This window comes from Uloborus diversus, chromosome 9 (assembly GCF_026930045.1).
Source record: "Uloborus diversus isolate 005 chromosome 9, Udiv.v.3.1, whole genome shotgun sequence".
Lineage (NCBI taxonomy): Eukaryota > Metazoa > Arthropoda > Arachnida > Araneae > Uloboridae > Uloborus > Uloborus diversus.
In genome coordinates this window covers 27,033,847-27,060,179 of record NC_072739.1, presented here as the reverse complement: position 1 = coordinate 27,060,179, position 26,333 = coordinate 27,033,847, and the positions used below count along the sequence as shown (strand labels likewise).

General features: G+C 35.4%; 1 protein-coding gene across 2 annotated transcripts in view; it reads right to left on the bottom strand.

Moving 5' to 3' along the window:
- Positions 1-26,333, bottom strand: part of LOC129229605 (ubiquitin carboxyl-terminal hydrolase isozyme L3-like) — a 100,924-nt gene that overhangs the window by 33,455 nt on the left and 41,136 nt on the right. The gene's annotated exons all lie outside the window — the stretch shown is intronic.

Genomic DNA, 26,333 nt, shown 5'->3' with positions numbered 1-26,333 from the left:
AATCGCACTGGAATGACGATGCGGTTAGTACAAAATGAGCAGCTTTTTATCTTTATATATTAATAGGCAAGCCGTTTTCTTTCGGTACCGATTCCTCCTCTGTTTGTGAACCGATTTCCTTCATTCTTTTTTTGTTCAGTAGCTATTGCCCAGTTTTAGTGTCATCAATAAAAATTCTTGAAATCAAACGCTAATTAAAGGAGATATCAATAAAAAACGCATTTTCGTCTTAAATGTCTCTCTCTACGAGAACGGATGGTCCAATTTTTTCGAATTTGATATGGCTGGAAAGGTCTTTAAAAAATGCTCCTAACGAAGAAAGGGTCAGGGCGCCCAAGGTCCAATAACCTAAATCCACTAGGAAAAAAGTTATAAGCGTTTTTTAGTTAGTGAAGCTCAAAAATTTTAATTTTATCTCTTTTCCATTGTTGAAATTCATTGTTGTAAGCGTGAAACATTACGTTTTAATTCATTTTTTAAACCGCTTAACACGAAAAATGCATTTTAATGCTTCGAGCTTGGTATGGTTGGAAAGCTCGTGAAAAATACTTCAAAAAACGTTTCCCCCCGTTTTACGGCAAAAAAACAAAATCCTGCTACGATGACTAGAAAATGAGCTAGAAGCAATTATAAGTTAGCGAAAATTCATTTTTATTTAATTTTTCACGCGATTTAGTTAGCGTGAAGAAATTTCTCGATAATATTGTCTCGCCATTTTTAGCTTGAGCGTGAAGAAATGAAATTCGTGCATTCATTTTTATTATTGAGGCTTTGCAACATTTTCAAAATTGCTATTTTTGAACTGTTGATACTGTTAAGGATTTTGCAGCTAATGTATTTCGGCCTTGCTCATAGTTTCAGAACTAAACGACTGTTGTCTAAAATTTGGCAATCAAACCAAAATACCAGTTTAAATTAAACGTTCTCTAAACTTTTCTTCAAAAATTTCACTATATTGTTTTTCTTATTTTTACACAGCGAGGTTTTCTCACTTATTTCCATTATCCCTCAAAATAGAGTATTCCCGTAGCAAACTTTTATCAATACCTACTCTATGTTAGGTATGTAATTGCTCAAAAATCTTATATCTTTTATTTTAAAAAATGCCTTAATTTATATTTTTGTACTATGAACATTGACTGTCATTACTTCCATTATGCCTCGATGTAGAACATTAACAGGTCGAAGTACGAGACAAAGAAGCAGGAATAATTACTCACGTAATAGTATAAATAATACAGAAAATAAAGAAATTAGTTTGCGAGCTACATTTAAATGCGCACTGAACGCCATTCCAAGAATTTTCAATAGTTATGACTGCGGAATGATGGATTTACAATGCAGGTTTTGCAATGCAAAACATTTCGAGTCTGAAGTGACTTAAGGTAATAGGAACGCATTTACTTCCTGTTGCCATAAGGGTAAAGCGCTATTACCGCCTCTAAGTCAAAACGATTATTTCAAATCATTGTACCACACATTAACTTCAAGTTAAACTTCAATAAAAACAAAGTCAAAAAATTATTTTAAAAATATTCGCACATTTAATTCGTTAATTTAGTATGACATCAGTTATGCACCGCCCTTAACAATGAACAAATCTCAAAGACGACCTTTTTTTAAAAATTGTGCTAATATTGCCGGTCCAGTGTTTTCGAATGGACAGTTATATGTTGCCACGAATCGAGTTCGTTTATTTGGTACTTGGAAATTTATATTTCTAATGCGAAGAAGCAACTTTCTCAGTAATAGTAGACGTTTTATAAGTAATGTTGTTCACACAGAAGTTTTACGTATAAACTGAGTTTTGATGCTTCATTTTATACGAGAAGATTTCGAAAATTAGATAATTGGCGGTTTTTATCCATTTGCGTCACATTTTTTGTTTCGAATGCCAGCGCGAAGAATTTATTTCCTTTGCATACGTAAACAAAGAGTAGGGAAATATCTATTTGCATAGTGTTAGCACAAAGCAACATGATATCCAAAATAAAATTATTCAAGCCAAGAATTTGACGACCACACCAATTTCTCAATGGGGTTGTTTTCTTCAGTCAAAAATACTACTTTTAGTCACTGAAATGATAGAATAAGCAAATGAAATAATGTTATTTTATATTATTTTTTTAAATGTTTGATTTTGGAAATAAAGTGTGATCGTCGTTACAAGTACTGTACTTTGGCGCGCTACTCCATATCCGCGCTAAATGTTTATACTTTGCTGTCAATCGCGTTTCCAGGTTATGATATTTTTCGGTGTGCGCTAATGGCATCAGTGAATGACATTTCATCGCTTTTGACGGCATGTGCAGAAGCGTAAAAAATGAATTTCAATCTGTGCACCAATTAAAATAATTGTTAAAAAATGTAACATTTTTTCAAATTATTTAAAATATAGATAAAATCTATGTTTTTAAGCATGCTCTTTCAGAAAAAAAAATACTTTTAAAATTTCGAAAATGACCCCATTACCGAAATATCCCTTTTCATCCATTTATTTTGAGATTAACAGACAAAAATCAAAATTGGAATAAATTATTACTGTCTGTTATTGCGTGCACATATAAAAATTGCATGTTTCCAGATGTACAGTGAACATGAGTAAGAGTAGAAATAAAAACGTTGGAAATAGTTAAAATCATACAAGTTTTATCAAATATTCATTTATGAATATGGTCGAGTTTCGACCACTGGGCGAACACTAGTTTTACTTATGCTGCCCTGCCCAGCATACTCCTCAATTGCATTTTTGAGGCAGTGAGAAAGCAAAGAGATGTAAGTGGCAAAACTAAAAATTTGGAGGTAACTGGTACAAATGGTAGGTGAACCTCTCCTCCGTCTTGGGGCAAGATAAGTACTAGTAGCCCTGGTAGGCAGGGCCTGACTAACTAAGAAGGATACCCTAGGCCCACAATAATTTCGTGGCCCCCTGAAGACTATAGTGACATTCAGTGGTTGATTTACAAGTTTATGGCCGGTCGGAATGCAATTTTGGGACATTTGTGTCTACCACAGAAATATGAAAGTCATTTATCATGTGCATTATGACTCCCCTTTGAGGCCCCTCATAATAAATTTCGACATGATCAATTTGCTACAGGCAAAAGAAATAAAAATTCTGCTTTGAAGAAGCTTATTTCCAACTGACAAGTCATTATTTTATTATTATTTTAAAAATATACTTACTTTTCGTACAGTTGTAATGCTATGCATAATTTATCAAGTAGTTTGAGGCCCCTTAGGAAGATAGGGCCCCAGGCCCAGGCCTTGACGGACTGTGCGATAATAGGGTCCTGCTGGTAGGTGCTGTACTACAGCATGATTTAGAAACAAAAATCAATGAAAGCCTACCTAAGACCTTATTTTTAAACACGGTTTACTCAAAACTTGAAAATGCCCAATTAACATCCCTTTCCTTTTCACTGCCTCAATTGTCGATTTTCACTTTGTCTTCGAATACTTATATCTAAGTAGTAGTCGTGTTCGAATCAAGTAATCGGTTGATCCGTGTGTTTGAGCTCGTGACGGTGCGTAACGTCTTTGGTTAGTGCGATGAGTGTTGCAGAATGCATACATATATGTTTGGTTAATCGGCGACTTTATTAATAGAGCCCAACCTTTTTTACTTTTTTCTATATCTAATATATAGAAGAAAGTATTGGATTCGTGCAAATTTTCGAATTTCGAAGGATTCGAACGTTTTGAGGTGTGCTGAGTCCATTTCGACTATTTTTGGAAAATGTCTGTCTGTCTGTGTGTGTGTATGTGTGTGTGTGTGTGTGTCCGTGTGTGTGTGTAACGTCTGTGTGTGACCAGTTTTTTGTGGCCGCTCTACAGCTAAAACTACCGCATGAAATCGAACGAAATTTGGTACACATATGTGCCCCTATGTGAACTTGTGGCCATTGGTTTTTGGCGCGAATTCCTCCAAAAGGGGTGGAGCAATGGAACGTTTTTTGAGTTACGCGTGCTTGCTATTCCTCAGGAAGTAACTGGTGGAATCAAACAAAATTTGGTCCATATGTTGCCATTAACAGGAACAGGTGCTGATTCAATTTTGGTGTCAATAACTCAAACGGGGGTTGAGCTATAGAACGTTTTTTGTCGTCAATTGTGACTGATTACTCTCAAGAAATAATGAATGGAATCAAAGAAAAATTTATCGGCAAGTAGCCCCTAGAGGGTATAAGTGCTGACTCTATTTTGGTGTCAATAGCTGAAAATGGGGTGGCGCAATCGAACGTTCTTTTTTTTTATTGTAAGTTCCGTATCTCAAGAAGTAATGCTACCTTCTGGATGAAATTTGGAATAAATGTCAATCCATATGTAAACAGGCGTTGTTTCAATTTTGGCGCCAATTCCTCCATGGGGGGGCTTTTTTTTTGTGTGAATAAAAATAGCTTTATAAATGCAGCCAGGGCCGATCCTAGGGTGTCGGCCGCCCATGTGCAAAGACCTGATGCGCCGCCCCTGAAGAGCAATTTGCATGTTTTGACTATAACGCCCACATAAATCTATATAAATCTTTCTTCAAATTTCTGTATCAAGATCTAATTTAAAAAAAAAACAGAAGAACAGTCTGTTTAAAGTAGTACATTCTATTTGAAACTTGTTGCATAATGAAACGAACAAGACCGATAACAAGCTTTCTTCAACTCAAAGAAAAAAATTAAAATGACGAAAAGGATTGCTCTAAAAAGAGAAAGTTAACGTCGTCTGAAGAAAACGAAGTACAATCTGCAAAGCAGCGTTAGTCCCATCGCACCCTCCTGAAGGTAATTTTATTTTAATTCAAAAGAAAAACTGCATAGCATTACATGAATAAAATGTTTACAAACGAGATGAAACTAGATTATTTCTATTAGCTTGGTTCGGATTAAAAAGTAGAAAATAAAAAAGACTTCTTTTTATAATACCCGAAAATTGCTGTTGCTCTCTCAAATAGATATTTATGTAAATTCTAAAGCAGCTAATAAAATTAAAAATAAATATCTTTATAGATATGTTTTTATAAATATAATATCTTTATAGTCTGACCACCGATGAGATTGAAAGTCAAACATCCAGTTTACAGGCGGAAATGGAAGTATCTATTAGCTTTCAGGGATGCCAGCTTTTGTAGATGTGTGTTAGCCTCTAAATTAAGCAGTCACACTGAAATGAACGGAACACGCTCATCAGATATTTGATTTCCCTCTGATTTGGATAGATTGGTTTTGACAAGACGTTGCTAGAAAATTTCACTTTAAATTAAATGGAGGGAAAAGAAAAACAAGTTGAATTTTCCATAATATTAAAAAAATAAAAATTATTTGGTTTGTTTTGTTTGACACAAGTATCGGAATTGGGGCACCCCATTCCAAAGTATGTAAGATTCACCTCCCTCTTATTTTTTTAATACTAAAAAAATTTACACACACACACACACACACACACACACACACACACACACACACACACACACACACACACACACATATATATATATATATATATATATATATATATATATATATATATATATATATATATATATATATATATATATATATATATATAAAAGAAGAACCCCCCCCCCCCGAAAAGGAAGGTGACACTTGGGATCTGCGTTTAATCAGGGAAGGGGCTGTCCGCAGCGGTATGTAGACAGCGCCACATTTTTAGAAGGTGGCAGGGGCTCCTGAGGTTGGTGAGTCTCTGATGTCACACAAATTAGAAAAAAAAAAAAATCGAAATATAGAAGAAAAAAATTCAATGCACTCCAAAAAAATATAGGTAAGCTGTACTGCATTTTTTTTGAAATGTGTTTTATTTTTACTTTGGTTTCCCATCTAAATATTACGTTCAGACAAAATTAGCATCGAATAAATAACATATTCTCATTCTGCACACTCCTTGTGTTTGCAGTAGTCCTGTAGTTCGTCATAGTGTTATTATTGAGCAATCCTAATAGCTTACTATCCTCCCTTCAACAAAATTGATGCTGCTCTGATTTTTTAGATTACTATGACGACAAATGTTTTATATTTATTTAGAGGCGAAATTTTCTTAGTCATAGTTACAAATCGTCTGCGGTTTGATTTTATTCATATTTATTTCAGGCCTTAACTTAAGCAAACTTTATTTTTGATTTTCTTTGTGGGTAAAATTACGTTTTTTTTAATATAGATTATATAGATTAACTTAAACAGCGAAACGTCATTTAATCGTCTTTAATATTTCCAAATCACTAAAACCCATCATTTAAGTTTTATAAGAAATTAAAATACATAACGTTACACGCTGTAAATAATCTTTATGCTTAGTGTACTGGTGGATATTGACCTAAAATCTTAATCTTTATTACCGCATCCTAATTACCATTTCTTTTTTTATGGATATGCTTCGCGCTACCTATTATAAAAAATCACCAGTACCACCACGGGTGCATATTTCTGGACGATTTTCCATTTGAAATTTTCCGTTCCATTTGAACAAACAAGAAACCCAATGAGTAGGGTCCTATCGCAATTCGTGATTGCGAACGTTATAACTTTTTCGCAATCACGAATTTCTACGAATTTGTCCGCTGTGTCCCGGAAATTCACAACTTTTAGGCAGGGTTATGGATCTCTACAAAATAAATATTTTTAAGAAATTGAAATAAAAAAGAAACGAAGGATTTGAAAAGTGTTCCCTACCCAAGTAACCAAGTAGTGCCTGAAGTGCAGCGGCGCCTTTGAAAAATTCGGATTTTTAATGCAAATAATTCCCTACCATAATAAAGTTAGAGAATTGAAAAAAAAAATTGCATAGAGAGCAGAAAAATTTGCCCTTTCCAACGATATATTATACTAATATGAGCGAGTAATTTTTCACCCCCATTTTCGGGAATTTATATGAAACGCGTTTTGGAGACTTTATTTCATACTATGTAGAGGTGATTAAAATTTTTATTGATTAATTACCTTTTATTGATGTCTTAAAATTCTGATTAGCTAAATAGTTTGAAGCTAATTATCATGCTTTAATAATTGTAGCTTTAATCAAAAGATTGAAATAGTACTAATTAATATAATTAACAGCTTAAACTTCTGATTTAATATTCCCCAATTTTTAGAGATTATTCCACCTTGGACCCCTCCCCCCCCTTAACAAAGTTCTAGCTACTTGCTTGCGGCCCTGATCATATATTTTAGAAATAGTAACAAAACTGGCTTTATGCTGTGAGTGCTATGTAATTATTCTTCATTCGCTTTTTAATGTGGGACTCTCCAAACCATTCCTTTTGTTAATATTACCATCGTCTACAAACTGCGTTTTAAAAAAGAACTTGTAAAAGTTTCCAGGGAAGGATCCCTCACCTCTCCTTTTCGCCAACATAGTTCAAGATCAGCCTAAATTTTGTTTTAAGTGCTTGAGTTTCAAAATGTTTCCGGGGGAGAACTCCTCCCTTCCTAACATCATTGAAAGTCTTCAAGAACTACGTTTTTGGAGTCACTTTCGAAACATTGATGGTCCTCTAAAATCTACTCAGGAATCATGGATTGCCTACATTTCCAATTTGAAAAAAAAAAAAAAAAAATGGGAGTAGACCTCAGAATCTCTTCAACCCCTTTACCTTTCCAAAGATAGTCTAGAACGCGTTTTTAAGTCTATAAATTAGAAAAATTTCCTGGGATGGGCCTTTTAACCTCTCCTCCCCTTAACATCATCAAAAATCGTCTAAACAGCCTTTTCGGAGCTACAATTTCAAACAATTTCCCGAGGAACGCTCCAAACCTCTTCTTCCCTACCATTATAAAAGGTAATTAAAATGCATCTTCAAGACTGCAAATTAGAAAAATTTCTCGGTGCGGGCCCTCAAATCTCTCCCTCCACGTAACACCACGAAACGATCGTATTAAACTGCGTTTTTAGTACTACAATTGCAAAAAAAAAATCCACCGGAGAATCCCCGAACTTCCCTCTTCTGAACATTATTGGACATAATGTTGGCGTTTTTAAGGTTTCAATATCGAAAAATGGGCGGGGGGAGGGGGTCGCATCCAAGCGCTTAATATTACGGAAGATAGTTAGAATGCATTTCAAAGAATCAGATAAACTTCCTGGGATGGGCCCTCAAATCTCTCCTCCCTCTAACATCATCAAAAAGATCGTCTAAAACTGCATTCTAGCTACAATTCAGCTAGAATTTCGAAAAATAGACAAGTGAGCGCCACCAAACCTCTTCCTTTCCTAACTAAGATCGACTAAAATACTTTTTTAAGACTACAAATTCGAACATTTTACGGGGAAGAAACCCCCGGACCCCCCTTCGGAGTTATATTTACGGTAGGTTCATATCGGTTTCCTCTTAAATCAGAAGTACTATAGAGTCACCTCAGAACAAACAGTACTTACAGAAATACCACTTTGAGGCGACGATATATGCACACGTTTGTGGAAAAAACAGGAAAATTTTTGGAAATGCCTTTGGGATAAACTTGTGTCGCCTAGTAAAAATTCCTTAAAAAATGCTCTGTATTATCCGGTAAAATTCTATCTCAAAAAAAAGTAAATAAATAAAAATTAAAACGTGTGTGTACAGAAAATTGAAAGAAAATTTCATATTTATATTATTATTCTTTTTTTTACCAATTCACGCAATAAGCCTGTTTCAAAATTCGTCATCTCCAGTTGTGTCCACCTAGGGAGCGGGGGGGGGGGGGCATGGTGCAGACTACGTCATTGAAATTTTTAGGAGGAGTTTTAAGGGGTATTTTTCACTTTTTTTGGGCGGGGGGGGGGCCTCCAGCTTTTGGGGGGTATTCATGATATTTAGGGGAGTGCACCCTTGCTCTTAAGAGGGGGGACCCCTGCCGTCGCACAACCAAACCTTTTAATTTTACGTTTCCAGTCATTTCTAACATGTTTTGTGTTTTAAATTTTATTTTCTTTATTTTTAAAGCGTTTAATCCCTAAAATGGAGGTAAAACTTTCTAAATTTTATCTGAACTTCTTTAATAATAATAAAGCTGAAAGTCCCTCTGTCGGTCAGGATCTCTGTGACGCGCATAGCGCCTAAACCGTTCGGCCGATTTTCATGAAATTTGGCACAAAGTTAGTTAGTAGCATGGGGGTGTGCACCTCGAAGCGATTTTTCGAAAATTCGATGTGGTTCTTTTTCTATTCCAATTTTAAGAACAAAACTCTCATAAGTTGGACGAGTAAATTACGAAATTATTATAACGTGGAACCGTAACATGGGCACAAGCCAATTGGCGAGAAAATTCACCATACATTATTTGTAAATATACAGGCGAACCAAAAGACCTTTTCATTTTCTATTACGGGCAAAGCCGTGCGGGTACCACTAGTAAAATAATAATACACAATCTTAAAGTTGCCAAATTTGAAGTACAATTCAGGTGTTATGCATACTGTTCCAATATTTTATATTCGTAATATTTTCTGAAGTTGATAATTTCAATTGTGTACAATAGACCCTCGTTTTACGCGGGGGTTACGTTCCACGAAAATGCCGCGTAAATCGAAACCGCGTCAAGGGCGCCCATATGCAAAATTTGAAGGGGGGGGGGGCCTCAAAAATTTCCCCCATGGTTTAGCAGAATATTTTCCCCATGGAAAGCAATTTCAGTACAGATTAGAGACAGTAAAAAGGACAATAGATTTGTTTTGTGTGTTCAAAAAAGCAAAATTTGCACGTCTTTTGTTCAGCAAACTGAGCTATATAACGATACAAATGCTTAGTAAGCGATTGGAAAGTCACATTCAATTTTTAACCCACGAGAGATCGCGCGGGCACACAGTCACCCCATTCTTATCCCAACTCCTGACGCAGGGTAAATATTTATATCTGTAGTCAATCACCCTATCAGTATCCTCCTATCTAACAGTTCCATTGGTAGGTGAAGTGATATTTATTTATTTATTTATTTATCTTTTTAATTTTCTTTCTGCGAGTGAAGCAATCATTTCTTGGAACTCACTTGTTAATAAGTAACTCACTCCCCCCACGCGACTGCTACTGCTTCGAAAGTTCTCTTTCTAAGCAGAGTAGTTCTGCGTTCTCTAGCTCTCTTTTTGCATTTATATTGCTTTGCGCTCTGAACTAGTTGAACTGGCGTGCGAACTAAACTTGCAGATTATGAAAGGATAGAAAATGATGATTTATAGAAAACTAGCATTCCCGTACCCGGCATTGCTCGGGTAATGGAATTAGCAGGGGTTAAGAGTGCTTGGTGCACCTAGTTTCGAAAATCCCCTGTAATAATTACTTTTTACCTATAATTTTTTCTAATTTTGGGAGGATCCCGGTGCCCCTGGATTCCTTATATATATGCCCTTGTCCTTAACCGATCTTTAACTGTTATTAACGATCCTTTTGAAGTATTGATTATCTTTGCAAACACAGGCCATCCAAATTTTTTTTTGTTATACCTATGTTTAAGCAAGAACTTCTTCGTATACAACATTTTTAGATTTTTTTCTGGTGCTAAAATTATTAAGCTGCTTGATGAACTGACTTTGGAGCAAGCTACATAAAATTGGCCGTGTTGAAAAAAAGTCTTCTCATAAATTGATCCCTGCTACTTTTAATGGTGTCCTTGTGACTTATTAATGGTTATTGCAAAGCAAACTTTTGCAGGAAACTGCACTGCTAAATTCAAAAGGATAGTCCGCCTGTGATGATGTTCTTAAAAACTTCGTTTCTAGTTTTGAAAAAATAAAAGCAAAAGACAGAAACATTATTATTTGACTTGAGAAAAGCCTCGAAGAATCACGTGAGAAACAAAAACAATATCAAATTCAAAATTCGCTATCGACCAAAAGTTGAGATGAAGTACTGAATAATAATTTGAATGGAGGAAAGCCTCCGGAAATAAGGGATTTAAATTTCAATGACGGGTTTTAATTTCATAGATATTAAGGGATTTTAATTAATTTCTCCCGAACTAATTGATATTTCTAAAAATCCTTTCTTAGTGGATGCTTTCGTAATCATGTGAACATGCCTGCCAAATTTCAAGTCTGAGGCTCCAGCGGTATTGGCTGTGCGTTGATATATATATATATGTTATCTCAGGACATTGATTTTTATATATTAAGATTTTAGATAAAACTGATTGGGGTAACTCAGTCACCCCGCGTGATCTCTTTTGTCACTGTTAGGTGCGCGATCCCGCTAGGTACAGAACTTTTAAGAAAGTGGTTGCTTGAAAAATTTCACGACGTACTGTCCGTCGAATCGCAACAAATTTGAATAGATGGAGATCAGCCAGCATAGACGCCCATATGCAAAACTGTAAGGGGGGGGGCTCAGATACTTTAACCATGGCTTAGCAGGATATTTTCCTCATGGAAGCAGATTTCAGGTCAGATTAGTCATCATGGGCGTGCGCATGGCTTCCGAAATGGGGGTATCACTGTACCAGGAGGTTGAAATTGCGCTTGGAAAGGCTCCCATACTTGCTCGCTTAAGAAATTTTTTCAAATATTGTGAGTAAAAAAAGCATTTTTAAAACGTATGAGGTAAGAAATTAATGAACCTAAAAATGTAAAAGTTTAGCCACTTTCGTATTAACTTCTATTTCTGTGTACTAATGGGGGTACCACGGTACCCCTGGTGACCCCTGTGCGCACGCCTATGTTAGTCATTTAAAGTTTGACATTTTTAATTACTTATTCATTAATGGCTGGAGAACATATGTTTTTACATTTTTGCAAAGAAAAAATACTAAAAGCAAGGAAGTTCTAATTTCTAGGGGGGGGGGGGTCGAGTCCCCCTTCCCCCCTATATGGGCACCCTTGCATGCCAGAGCTTTCTCAAAAATTCCGGAAAATAAGGTCGACAAGGACAAAAAGGCAGGGAATCTTCTGTTTCTGTGTGTATGAAACTAATGATGATAGGACGAGCTTGCTCCAAAAAAAAAAAAAAAAAAAAGATGTTAGATGGGAATTCAAGTTACGATACTGTGCTCAAACTGTGCAACATCTTTTACAAAAAAAAGGAAAAGTACATTATGTGAAACTAATGTTATGACAGACTCTTAAAAAAGTTCATAAGAGACCAAGATTTGAGCGCGCCAAAAATGCGTAGCTATATGGGAAGCAAACGATTAGCGGTCCGATCTTTTGAATAAAAACTTTTAAATCCCGCTCTCTCGCTGAGCATTTTTCTCACTTACCATATTTCCTTACGTACCTTGAAGGATCTTCATGTATTGCCTAATTTTCTCTTTCCACCCAAAGATTAAAATCCTGCACTGATCTTTTGTGAGCAGAACTGCCCTATTGTAAAATATCTGGACGGATATAAAATTTGTTTTGTCTTTAAATTCCGCCATCTTTTCCTTTAATAATGTACTGATTAGTTAGATAATCCTTAAAATATTCTTAACATTGATGCCAAAACAGATTGATCTGAGCCGAGAAACAAATATTGCTAGGTACGGTACTTTCTGATCATTTGGTTACGAAAACCTGAGGCAATAATCCCATCACATGGTTCAATCAAAGACGACGACAGGAAGACACGTTTTGCGTGAATTTATGAAAGAAAGGCGATTTCTTCCACAGTACTTTAATTTAAAATATAGCACGGGACCTAAAATCGTTACTTTCAAGAAATTAAGGTTTTTTACACACACTCTCTCTCTCTACGTTTTATCTATTCTCAATTGACGTATCATAGTAGGAAATTTCACTACAAAAAGCAGCAATGGCTTTCTTATTGTCCTTTGGCAACGGGTTAGGTATTTATTTCAGTTCTCGCTCAACACTAGGTAAGTTCTAGTTTGTTGGCAGAACACATTGTTGCTTAAAGCGTTTGTTAGTATTGTTGGTAGAAACATTGAAGGCGCACTATTGAAAGACAACATTGTTCACCTTTCAACAATGAAGGCAATCTTTCATTTGCAGTCAATTATCTAAAAGTGTAGCAGTTAAAAGTTTTCACTGCGAGGGAAATGGATGATTTGGAGAACCAATTTGATGCATATGCCGAGGATGATGGTGGGTAACTACAGAAGACGAAGCTTCTGATTCGTCAGACGAGGACCGAGAAATACTACAACAGGTTATGGCGCTTAAAAAGGAAAGAAGTCGCCGCCTTGAAGAGAATAAGGAATACTAGTTTGGAGAAAGGAAACAGTTATCACCTCACATCACCACCTCAAAATACAAACCAAAGTTGGAAACCTTTCCAGGACTAAAGCAAGAAAGTAAAACTTCAAAATATAAACCCATACTTGAAACTATTCAAGAAGACAACGAAGAAGATTTGTCGAAAGGTTGCACAATTGATTTAAAACCATGGAACGAACATTGTACATCCTGGAAAAGAAAACGGGAAAGTGGATTCTATGAATGTCGTGAAGAGCGTCCTTCCGGCAAAAGGAAATTAGAAAATGAAGCCGAAGAATACATACACAAACCAGAGTGGGTCCGTGAAATTCGGTTTCCCCCAATGGAAAATAACAAAACAACTTCTGATGAAAAAAACAAAGAATGAACATTTTTTCAAAACAATGACTCCTACGTTTTTGTCGAAAATGGGAAATTTGTTTATGGAAGAACATCCAGATATAATATTTCAAAACGACGTGCAAGAACCTGCCACATCTAAACATTCATCCCACGAAAATGTTTCATCCACAATGGTAAAAGACGCTGACCAAATTTTTGAACCTGAGATCGCTTCACAAACACAATCACTTGAATCTATTTGTCAAGAAAAAGTGAAAAAAAAAAAAAATCTTAATACACTAAAACCAAGAGATTTTTGCTTGCAGTCGCACGAATGTTAAAATGTACATGCTGTATTAAGAGTCCTAAAAAGCATTAAAAGTTATGATTCGAAAAATCATTTTGAAAAAAGTTCATCTTTTGACTGATGTTTCATTCAAATTGAGAATTTTTGAGTTCATCGTGTCTTAGTTGACTGATTTCAACGAACAGTTTGATTCTAACGTGCTCATGTACAGCTTGTTTTTTACATGAATGGTTCAATGATTTCGACGAACATTTGTTTTTAGGTGCACGTGTACAGTTCGTTTTTTCGTGAATAGTTCACTGATTTTGAAGAACAGTTCGATTTGAACGTGAACATGTACAGTATGCTTTTTACGTGCATAGCTGACTGATTTCGAAGAGCAGTTTGATTTAAACGTGAGCATGTACAATGTGATTTTCACGTGCATAGCTGACTGATTTCGAAGAGCAGTTCGATTTAAACGTGAGCATGTACAATGTGATTTTCACGTGCATAGCTGACTGATTCCGAAGAGCAGTTCGATTTGAACGTGAACATGTGCAGTGTTCTTTCCACGTGCATAGCTGACTGATTCCGAAGAGCAGTTTGATTTGAACGTGAGCATGTACGGTGTGCTTTTCATGTGCATAGATGACTGATTTCGAAGAGCAATTTTATTTGAACGTGAGCATGTACAATGTGCTTTTCACGTGCATAGCTGACGGATTTCGAAGAGCAGTTCGATTTGAACGTGAACATGTGCAGTGTTCTTTCCACGTGCATAGCTGACTGATTTCGAAGAGCAGTTCGATTTGAACGTGAACATGTGCAGTGTTCTTTCCACGTGCATAGCTGACTGATTTCGAAGAGCAGTTCGATTTGAACGTGAACAGGTGCAGTGTTCTTTCCACTTGCATAGCTGACTGATTCCGAAGAGCAGTTTGATTTGAACGTGAGCATGTACAATGTGCTTTTCACGTGCATAGATGACTGATTTCGAAGAGCAGTTCGATTTGAACGTGAACATGTGCAGTGTTCTTTCCACGTGCATAGATGACTGATTTCGAAGAGCAGTTCGATTTGAACGTGAACAGGTGCAGTGTTCTTTCCACGTGCATAGCTGACGGATTTCGAAGAGCAGTTTGATTTGAACGTGAACATGTGCAGTGTTCTTTTCACGTGCATAGCTGATTGATTTCGAAGAGCAGTTCGATTTGAACGTGAACATGTGCAGTGTTCTTTCCACGTGCATAGCTGACTGATTCCGAAGAGCAGTTGGATTTGAACGTGAACATGTGCAGTGTTCTTTCCACGTGCATAGCTGACTGATTTCGAAGAGCAGTTCGATTTGAACGTGAACATGTGCAGTGTTCTTTCCACGTGCATAGCTGACTGATTTCGAAGAGCAGTTCGATTTGAACGTGAACATATGCAGTGTTCTTTCCACTTGCATAGTTGACTGATTCCGAAGAGCAGTTTGATTTGAACGTGAGCATGTGCAATGTGCTTTTCACGTGCATAGATGACTGATTTCGAAGAGCAGTTCGATTTGAACGTGAACATGTGCAGTGTTCTTTCCACGTGCATAGCTGACTGATTCCGAAGAGCAGTTTGATTTGAACGTGAGCATGTACGGTGTGCTTTTCATGTGCATAGATGACTGATTTCGAAGAGCAATTTGATTTGAACGTGAGCATGTACAATGTGCTTTTCACGTGCATAGCTGACTGATTTCGAAGAGCAGTTCGATTTGAACGTGAACATGTGCAGTGTTCTTTCCACGTGCATAGCTGACTGATTTCGAAGAGCAGTTCGATTTGAACGTGAACATGTGCAGTGTTCTTTCCACGTGCATAGCTGACTGATTTCGAAGAGCAGTTCGATTTGAACGTGAACAGGTGCAGTGTTCTTTCCACTTGCATAGCTGACTGATTCCGAAGAGCAGTTTGATTTGAACGTGAGCATGTACAATGTGCTTTTCACGTGCATAGATGACTGATTTCGAAGAGCAGTTCGATTTGAACGTGAACAGGTGCAGTGTTCTTTCCACGTGCATAGCTGACTGATTTCGAAGAGCAGTTTGATTTGAACGTGAACATGTGCAGTGTTCTTTTCACGTGCATAGCTGATTGATTTCGAAGAGCAGTTTGATTTGAACGTGAGCATGTACAATGTGCTTTTCACGTGCATAGCTGAATGATTTCGAAGAGCAGTTCGATTTGAACGTGAACATGTGCAGTGTTCTTTCCACGTGCATAGCTGACTGATTCCGAAGAGCAGTTGGATTTGAACGTGAACATGTGCAGTGTTCTTTCCACGTGCTTAGCTGACTGATTTCGAAGAGCAGTTCGATTTGAACGTGAACATATGCAGTGTTCTTTCCACTTGCATAGTTGACTGATTCCGAAGAGCAGTTTGATTTGAACGTGAGCATGTGCAATGTGCTTTTCACGTGCATACATGACTGATTTCGAAGAGCAGTTCGATTTGAACGTGAACATGTGCAGTGTTCTTTCCACGTGCACAGCTGACTGATTTCGAAGAGCAGTTGGATTTGAACGTGAACATATGCAGTGTTCTTTCCACTTGCATAGCTGACTGATTCCGAAGAGCAGTTTGATTTGAACGTGAGCATGTGCAATGTGCTTTTCACGTGCATAGATGACTGATTTCGAAGAGCAGTTCGATTTGAACGTGAACATGTGCAGTGTTCTTTCCACGTGCATAGATGACTGATTTCGAAGAGCAGTTCGATTTGAACGTGAACAGGTGCAGTGTTCTTTTCACGTGCATAGCTGATTGATTTCGGAGAGCAGTTTGATTTGAACGTGAGCATGTACAATGTGCTTTTCACGTGCATAGCTGACTGATTTCAAAGAGCAGTTCGATTTGAACGTGAACATGTGCAGTGTTCTTTCCACGTGCATAGCTGACTGATTCCGAAGAGCAGTTTGATTTGAACGTGAACATATGCAGTGTTCTTTCCACGTGCATAGCTGACTGATTCCGAAGAGCAGTTTGATTTGAACGTGAGCATGTACAATGTGCTTCTCACGTGCATAGCCGACTGATTTCGAAGAGCAGTTCGATTTGAACGTGAACATGTGCAGTGCTCTTTCCACGTGCATAGCTGACTGATTTTGAAGAGCAGTTTGATTTGAACGTGAAAATATACATTTTTGCTTTTTATGTGCGCATAGTTGACTGATCTCGAAGAGCAGTTCGATTTGAACGTGAACATGCAGTTTGTTTTTTACGAGCATGGTTGATTGATTTCGAAGAACAGTTGTTTTAGGTGCACGTTATAGTATTAAAGTTTGATCTCAACTTGAACATGTACAGTGTGTTTTTTACGAGCATAATTCCCTGATTTTGAAGAACACAGTTTGCTATTTACGTGTACGATTGACTGATTATGAGGAAAAAAATCTGAGTGCGTTTGTGTTGACGGATTGTTTCATGTGTTTGTTCAGAATTCAATAATTGTGGTATAAAAACTAAATTTTGACTTGCTAACTGGTTGGAAATAAAGTTTAATTTATCATTTTTTGTGTCTTATTTACTATTATTTATTCCATATGATTATAAATTAATTGTTTTCTACTTTCAGCTTTTCTTGTTTTGTCAATGGATTCTCTTAGAACCTAGGCCCGTTATTTCAAATTTTGAAAGGAAGGGGGGAGGCAAAGGGTGATATATGAATCGTTTATTTCAGAAACCCGTCAATTGCGCTTTTTAAAATTTTCAGAAAACTAAAAAAGAAACTCCTTAATTTTAAAATAAGTAAAGGTTTTGGCGTAAAAAAATTTAATGTGTTTCTTTTTTTATTGCAAAAGCAAATATTGCTTGCGGTTACTTCTAAAAAGTTTATTTCTTTTGCAAAAATTAAAAAAAAAATTGTACTTCACGGGTTTTTGCAATAAAAAAAAAATACTTGGAAAAAACTGTGTTTAACTAGAGTATTGATTTTGAAAAGCGCTTGTAAGTTAATAAGTAAGCTTGTAAATAAAAAAAGCATCTTTTTGTTTAAATTTTCTAAACGTCAAAGAAAAGTTTGAAATATCAGTTAAATAAAAAACGCAAAATAAAGAAATAATCAGAGACAAACGAGACAACATAAAACATATCGTCTATGCATTTAGGCAGTTTGAGTTTTTATTCTACTCGTCTTCATACACTACGTCGATGTTGCAGGCGGCTTGGGTCGTAGACCACTGGAGGATTTCATTAAACGAGCTGATGTGTGCATCACATGACTTCCTTTTACTCCAAATTAATATCATTTCCCCATTGAAGTGCCCTTCTCAGTCAAAATTATTACCACGTAATGATAATTCTCTAGTATTATATTTTCATCCATATTTTTAATGTCTTTTAATTCTTAAATTTAATTATTTTATTTCTATTTAACACAAACTGCCGAATGGCAACACGTAATTAAAAAAAGTGAAAAAGACGCACGAGATCGTGTTCCACGAATTTGGTCTTGAGAAAATAAAAAATGACGATTTCTTGAAGTATATGTGATGTAAATAAAGTTTTGTCGATTCTTATAAAATAATGGAGTCAAATTCTTATACAAAATTAGGGTGTTGTTATAAACCTTCACAACACTCTCACCCATCATTGGCAATTTTAATGTGATTCAATAGTTTACTCTCGAAATATCACCAACAGTGGCCAAATTAAAAAAAAAAAAAAAAACGCCAAATTTGTCGCCAAGTTTGCGACAAAACTTGGCGACCAAAATACTGGCGAATATCACCAAGTGTCCGACACCACTTGAGTTTACATCGAAATTAACAATGATTTCCCCCCAAAAAGGGGCAAAAGACCCCCTTAGGAACATACGAATGCAACCAAAAGAGAAGATGCACAACTAGGCCCCAGTAGGAGTCTACGTATCGAATTTCAACATTCTCGGACATACCGTTTTTGAGCTATGCGAGATACATTCACACATACGCACATACATACGTACATACGGACATCAGGAGAAAATTCGTTGTAATTAACTCGGGGGTCGTCAAAATGCATATTTCGGGTATCTATAGGTTCCTAGGCATATATCCACATGTGATCGAGTCGAAAAAAAACTCAACATTCATTCGTGGGTGAGAAAAATGGAAATAAAGGTCGAGTTTTGAGTGAAATTTTTTTCGCGAATACTAACTACACTTCCTTTTTTGTAAAAAGGAAGTAAAAAAAACGAGCTGATATGCGCATCACATGACTTCCTTTTACAATCTTACTACTATTATATATGCGAAAGTTTGTATGGATGTATGGATGGATGTTACTCTTTCACGCAAAAACTACTGAACGGATTTTGATTAAACTTTACAATAATATAGCTTATGCATCAGAATAACACATAGGGTAGTTTTCGTCCCGTTATGGGCGGCAAAACCCCCTTAGGGGAGCAATAAAATACAATTTTCGTATAAATTCTCTAATATAGGGATGAAAAAATGCTTGCACATATTTACACTATATGTCCATCGAAAGCTCTGATTTTTCTGCTGAAGATGGCACCTATTCGAAATTTCTAAGTAGAATAAAAAACGAGTTATGAGCTTTTTAGTTCCATGTTCGAAGGCTTTCCTAAACTCAATACAGTATTTAGTGTATCATCTCGACTCCCTGTCGATAGCTACAATTGTTGTATTGTTGACTATCTTTGCTTTTCGTCTGACTGTTCAAGGCTTTTCTCAAGTCAAATCTTGAAGTAAGATTTTTGCACAAGATTGGCAAATAATATATGATTTGGCTGATCATTTTCCATTTAAACAGAACTTTAGTGCAATTAATGGTTTTTACTATTATTTATGCTGATTGAACACTTACTCATTATCCAATCAACCAGCAGATCGCCAAAATTTTTGCAGAAAGATTTCCATAGCTGATGCATTTGGCAGTTTTTTTTCAACGTCGCTGTTTTTGAAGCCGAAGACTACGTCATAATGTTTCTCAGCTTTCACCATGTAAACAAAATATCGCCAATCAAAGAATCTTTAAAAAAATTTTTTTACTGTGTAAAATAATCCAGCAACTGAATTAGGCAAATCCATAAACAGCACAAAAACTTCCATTAATTTTCCTTTTTGTACAATTTCAAACAATCGCCAAATTTTACTATTTATTTTGGAAACATTTCAGATGAAACTCTTTAGCGCCATTTTATGGTGACCAAAAGTATCTCAGCACCTGACGATAATATCTTTGTAACGAAAATTAATATTACTTAACATAAGCCTTGACTAAATTTAGTTTCATTGTTTTTGTGCCACAGCGGCAACAATACTTGAATATATTGGTAGAATAGTTTATTACAAAATTATGAATGTATCTTGTAGTCTTGTCTATTAAATGTTACTTTATGTTGTTAGTCATCCTCTGTAATGCATCAAGTTTACAGGTTATGGGGACCAGGATTAGCTTCTAATTAGTGAGTACTATAAAACTGGAAGACAGATTTTTATTTTAAGTAGTTATTTTGAGTTTAAATAGAGTTGAATATGGATAAGACAAGTGCGACAGTGCTAACAGGAAATAACTGGAACCCATGGAAGTTTCAAATGAAAATAATTTTAGAAAGTAAAGGGCTTTTTGAAGCTATTAATGGAGATTTTCCAGTTGAAGTTGACACAGAAGATGAGAATGATTATTTAGAAAAATTAGCTGAATATAGAAAGAAAGATTTGAAAGCTCAAGAAATAATTGTGAGTCGAGTAGAAGAAGGTCCGATGGCTCATATTATCACTTGCGAAAATGCAAATGCTATGTGGAATAAACTGTGTTCAGTTTATGAGCACAAGTCAGAAGTGAGCATTTATACGCTTCAAAAGAAGTTCTTCAGTTATAGTCATGATGGAAAGGATTTGTCTTTGTACATATCTGGACTTGAAGAAATTAGGACTAAATTAAAACAATATAAGGAAAATATCTCCGATCATATGTTTATGACCAAAGTCCTTATGGGCTTGCCTCAGGAATATCAGCATTTCATCAGTGCTTGGGAGTCAGTACCAGTTGAAAACCAATCAATTAATGAACTGGTAAGTAGACTGTCGATTGAAGAAGAAAGAATGAAAAATATGTCCAGAAAAACAGAAATAGCTTTAGCAAGCAAGAAAATGAACCAGCATACAAGGAAAAATCACAAGAACAGAAATATAACTTGTACTATTTGCAAGAAAGAACATTTTGCAAACCAATGTCCCTTAAAAGAAGATTTTGATAAAAATTTATGCTTTGTATGTCATAAGCAAAACCATAAAGCAAAAGATTGTCATCGAAATGAAGTGCATAAAGGAAAGGGAAAATACAATCGTGCTGCTTATACAACTATGGCTTTGTTCACTGAAGAAAGACTTCAAAACAGAGAATGGTACGCAGATTCGGGTGCTAGTGAGCATATGACTTGCAATAAAACGTGGCTCCAAAATTATACAGAATTGGCAAATGCGGTGAAAATTAAAATAGCTGATGGAAATACAACTGATGCAGCAGGTCAAGGTGACATCAAAATTAAATATTTTAATGGTAGAAAATGGGAGTATGGAGATTTGAAAAATGTGTTATATGTTCCAGATTTAAAATGCAATTTGTTTTCCATAAGCTCAGTTACTGACAAGGGGTATATTTTTGAATTGGATAGAAATACATGCAAGGTAAAGAAAGAAAATGATGTCAAGATTTTTGGGAAAAGAGAGGGAAAACTTTATAAACTAATGTTTGAAGTGGAAGAAACTGCCTTTTTGGGAACATATTGTAGAAAAATAGAAAGTTAGAAAGTTTGGCATGAAAGGATGGCGCATCAAAATATTCATCAAGTAAGAAGAATTCTAAAAGAAAATGAAGTAAAATTCCTTGATGAAGAAAATTTTTTCTGCGAATCATGTATTTTTGAAAAACAACACACCTTACCATTTACAAGAAGTAAAAACATTGGTCAAGTCCCAGCTGAAGTCATCCATGCTGACGTATGCGGTCCAATGGAAGAACCATCAATTGGGGGATCTAGATATTTGTTACTACTTAAAGATGATTTTAGTCATTATAGATCAGTTTATTTTTTAAAAAATAAATCTGAAGTAAAGAATAAGATTAAAAAATTTGTTCTACTTGCTGAAAATGTTACAGTAAATAGAGTAAAAATTTTAAGAACAGATTAAGGGTTGGAAGCATTAAATGCAGATATAGCTTCATTTTTAGAAGAAAAAGGAATTAGACACCAGAAATCCTGTACATACACTCCACAACAAAATGGAAAAATAGAAAGAGAGAATAGAACAGTTGCAGAATTAGCTAGAAGTATGCTTTGTACAAAAGATATGAAGAAAGAATTCTGGGCTGAAGCTAGAAATACTGCAACGTATGTTCTTAATCGTACAGGAACAAGTACTATTAAAGGGAAAACTCCTAATGAATTATGGTTCAACAGGAAAACTGATTTGAACAAATTACAAGTGTTTGGAACAGATGTATTTGTTTTAATTCCTAAACAACATAGAAGAAAATGGGATCCAAAAAGTAAGAAAGGAATCTTTGTTGGCTATGAAGAAAATATAAAGGGATATAGAGTTTATTTTCCAGATACTGGAAAAGTAGAAATATCAAGAAATGTTATTTTTAAACCGAACTTTGAAACTGACAAATTTTCATTTCTTAAAGAACCGAGCTCAAATAATGCTAATATTATATCAGAAAGAGTTGATGAAATATCTGAAGACATAAATACATTTGAAGAAAGAGAAACTTCATAGTATAGATGTAACAAATGAAGTTTCACATGAAGAAACAACCAATTTAAATGAAAATGAAACAAACGACAGTAAGGAAGAAAATTTTGACACTAGAGACAATAAAGTTGTTGAACAAACTGAAGGAGGAAGACCAAAACGCGACAGAAAACTGCCTGCCTGGTTAGAAGATTATGATCTTTCTGACACTTCTTTTCTTTGCGATGAAACAATTGAGTCATCATCTTCAGATTGGAATGAATCAATTAAAAATGAAATCAAAGCTCATATTTTGAATGGAACATGGGAAATTGTTGAGAAAGAAAATGATTTCAATGTAATTGATTCAAAAATTATTTTAAAGGAAAAACTAAATCCTGACGGAACTTTAGAAAGGAAGAAAGCTCGCTTAGTGGCAAGAGGATTTGCTCAACGACCAAATGAAGATTTTTTTGCTACCTTTGCGCCTGTTTCAAAACTAAGTTCAATTAGATTTCTGTTGGGGATTGCTGCTGAAGAAAATTTAAAGCTTTCACAACTAGATGTATCAACAGCATTTTTAAATGGAAAGTTGGAAGAGAAAGTTTACATGGAGAAACCTACATGTCTTGAAAAATTTCTTCAAGAAATACTTTTGGAAGAAACTGAAAATGAGATCAGTGAACTTTTCTTAAAAACTCAAAAAATGTTAAGTGACATAAAGAAAAACTCTAAAGAAAAGGTTTGCTTATTAAAGAAGGCATTATATGGACTTAAACAAGCTGGAAGACAATGGTTCAAAACAATTAATGCGAAGTTAATGGAACTTGGATTTTCGTCATCCACAGCTGATCCATGCTTATACTCAATGAAGAAAGGGGGAGATAGAATTCTTTTAGCTGTGTATGTTGATGATATAATTATTGCAACAAATAACAATGAAGCTGTAAACGATCTAAAGAAAAGTTTAATGGAAAGTTTTAGAATAAGAGATCTAGGAGACTTAAAATATTGCTTAGGAATGGAATTTGAACAATCGCATGATAAAATTGTAGTCAAACAACGAAAATACATTAAAAAAATTCTAGAAAAATTTCACATGAGTGACTGCAAAGCGGTTTCAAATCCAATAGATCCTGATATCAAATTAGAAAAAGCACACTCTGAAGAAAAGAATAACATTCCATACCAAAATTTGATAGGTTCACTCATGTATCTTTCTATTGCCATAAGGCCAGATATTTCTTATGCCATAAGTTATTTAAGTCAGTTTAATACATGTTGCAACATGCAACATTGGAATGCTGCTAAAAGAGTTTTAAGGTATCTCCAAGGCACTAAAGACTATGGTCTAATATTTAAAAAAACTAAACGGAATATAACTGGATTTACTGATGCAGACTGGGCTTCGTGTACATTAGATCGCCGTTCCTACACAGGATATTGTTTTATATACGCTGGAGCTGCAATTAGTTGGGAATCAAGAAAGCAGAAAACGGTTGCTTTATCAACCGCAGAAGCTGAATACATGGCCTTGACTGAAGCTGCAAAAGAAGCTTTACATTTAAAGCAACTTGCAAAAGACATGTGTATTCCTCATCCTAGCATTCAAATATTCAATGACAATCAAGCAGCTCAGAAGCTTGCATCAAATCCAATCATAGGTTCAAGATCAAAGCACATTTCTGTCAAAGAACATTTCATCCTAGATATTGTTGCCAAAAATGAAATTCAGATAGCTTATAAAAAATCTGAAGACATGCTGGAAGATCTATTAACTAAAGCTCTTAATGGTCATAGAATTAAAATATTGTGCCAAGGACTTGGACTTATAAGCTTATGTTCGTGAGGGGGAGTGTTGTTTATTGCACTTAACATAAGCCTTGACTAAATTTAGTTTGATTGTTTTTGTGCCACAGCGGCAACAATACTTGAATATATTGGTAGAATAGTGTATTACAAAATTATGAATGCATCTTGTAGTCTTGTCTATTAAATGTTACTTTATGTTGTTAGTCATCCTCTGTAATGCATCAAGTTTACAATATCGTTTTACAAAGTAAGGAAAGAAGGAGGGAGCATCATCGAAGGTATCCCAAAACGATTCCCGCAAATTCGGTAAAATCGCATCAAGAGCCCACAATGATTGAAATTTCCCAAAATAACTAAAGCAAGTATAAGGGGATTACGAGCAACTTCAATAGCAGTACAGAGAAGGTTTTAGACTCCATGTTAAAAAAAAAAAAAAAAGTATCAACAGATTAATCTGTTTAAACATGAGAAGAATAATTTCATGTTTTGGAAATTTGTATATGCTTAAATATAGTGCTTTCGTTTATGGGTAAGGAAGAAACTCTATTTTTAATCACGTCAAAAAGGTGTGTTTTAAATTCTTTCACTCAAACCAGAAAACAAAAGCAAGTAACGATTTTTTCTCATAATTATTACTGACCCAGGCAACGCCGGGTATTTTTGCTAGTGCAGCAATAAGAAAGATAAATTGTAATAGACTGTCGTCTGCGTATTTCGCGTGATATTAACTGTTGGAAAATAACCAGAAAATCGCGATGATTTAAAAATTTTAACTGTTGCCATCTTGCGTTTGTTAACAAATAAAATATTTGTAATTAATTCAAGCAAGGTTTTTAAAATAACTTTCAATTTTCGCTCTTTGCTTTGCTTTTGCAATAATCCAGACATTGGGATGGTAGTCAAGTTTTTGCATGTGTAATTTTGTTTTTGTTGGGAATATTGCTTCCTCGTCAAGCATGGGGAGGGATCAGAAAAAAAAAGAAAAAATATAGAAAAAAGTTTCGTGATGGCCACAACATACTAGTTTTTTTTTTTGACCGAGGGCCGAACTTCATATTAAGGTGATTCCAGCGGGCCAGAATACACACACATAAAAACAGAAATGTTTTAATATTTTAATTCTTCCTTGCTAGCAAAGGAAAACATGGAAAAAGAAAGAGTTTAAAAATTGAGAATAGTTGTTTTCATTAGTTGGTGCAAGTATTCCAAATGTGAAATTCGCTTATGTTTTCCAGAGACTAATATCCAAATTTGTAATATTGTGACTGATCGTGTTTTTCGTTTCGCCATATTGAGCAGAACAACGGGCCACATGAGTCAGCTTCGAAGGCCTATGTGGTCCACAGGCCGTAGGTTGAGCACCACTGCTCCATTAGAACTTACCGGTTATTCCCCGGTGAGCCCGAGTTAACTGATCGCTTTATTCAATAATTTTTGATTTTTAATTTTGTTTCCTTTTCCATATTTTTCCATGTTATATGATAAATAATGAAATATTTTGATATTGCTCCATCCTGCGAGAATGATTTTAATTTGAGATGCCGCCCTCCAGCAAAAAAAGGTTGGGAATTGCTGCATTCGAACACGACCTATAAATAACGAGGACACACTGTTTTCCTGCACTGATACTCTACTAGCGGAAAAACAACTTTTACAGAATTATGCGATTTGGCGTAGAAACTGGCAATTTTCTGGCCGAAAAAATCCTTAAACGGTCACCATTCGTTGTATCGCTCATTCAAAACGCAGTTTTTCGCGTTTCTCTCGAGAGAAGGGATGATGTAAAAAAAATCGTATCAAATTTAGGATTTTATGGCACGTCTTTCTATATAAATTTTGTTTTAATCCATTTTGCTTTTTTTTCTCTAAACGGGATGTGTAAATTCGATGGCTCGCAAAGGAATAAGCGTGGACTGTATAATTTTAAATAACTATTTTATTTTATCTTAAAGCAGAAAACTGTTAGCTCTGTTAACATGAAACCAGAAGACACAGCTGCATTTCACATAACATAATGGTTGAAAGACAAAACACATGACATACAATGCTGGAAAAGTTCTTAC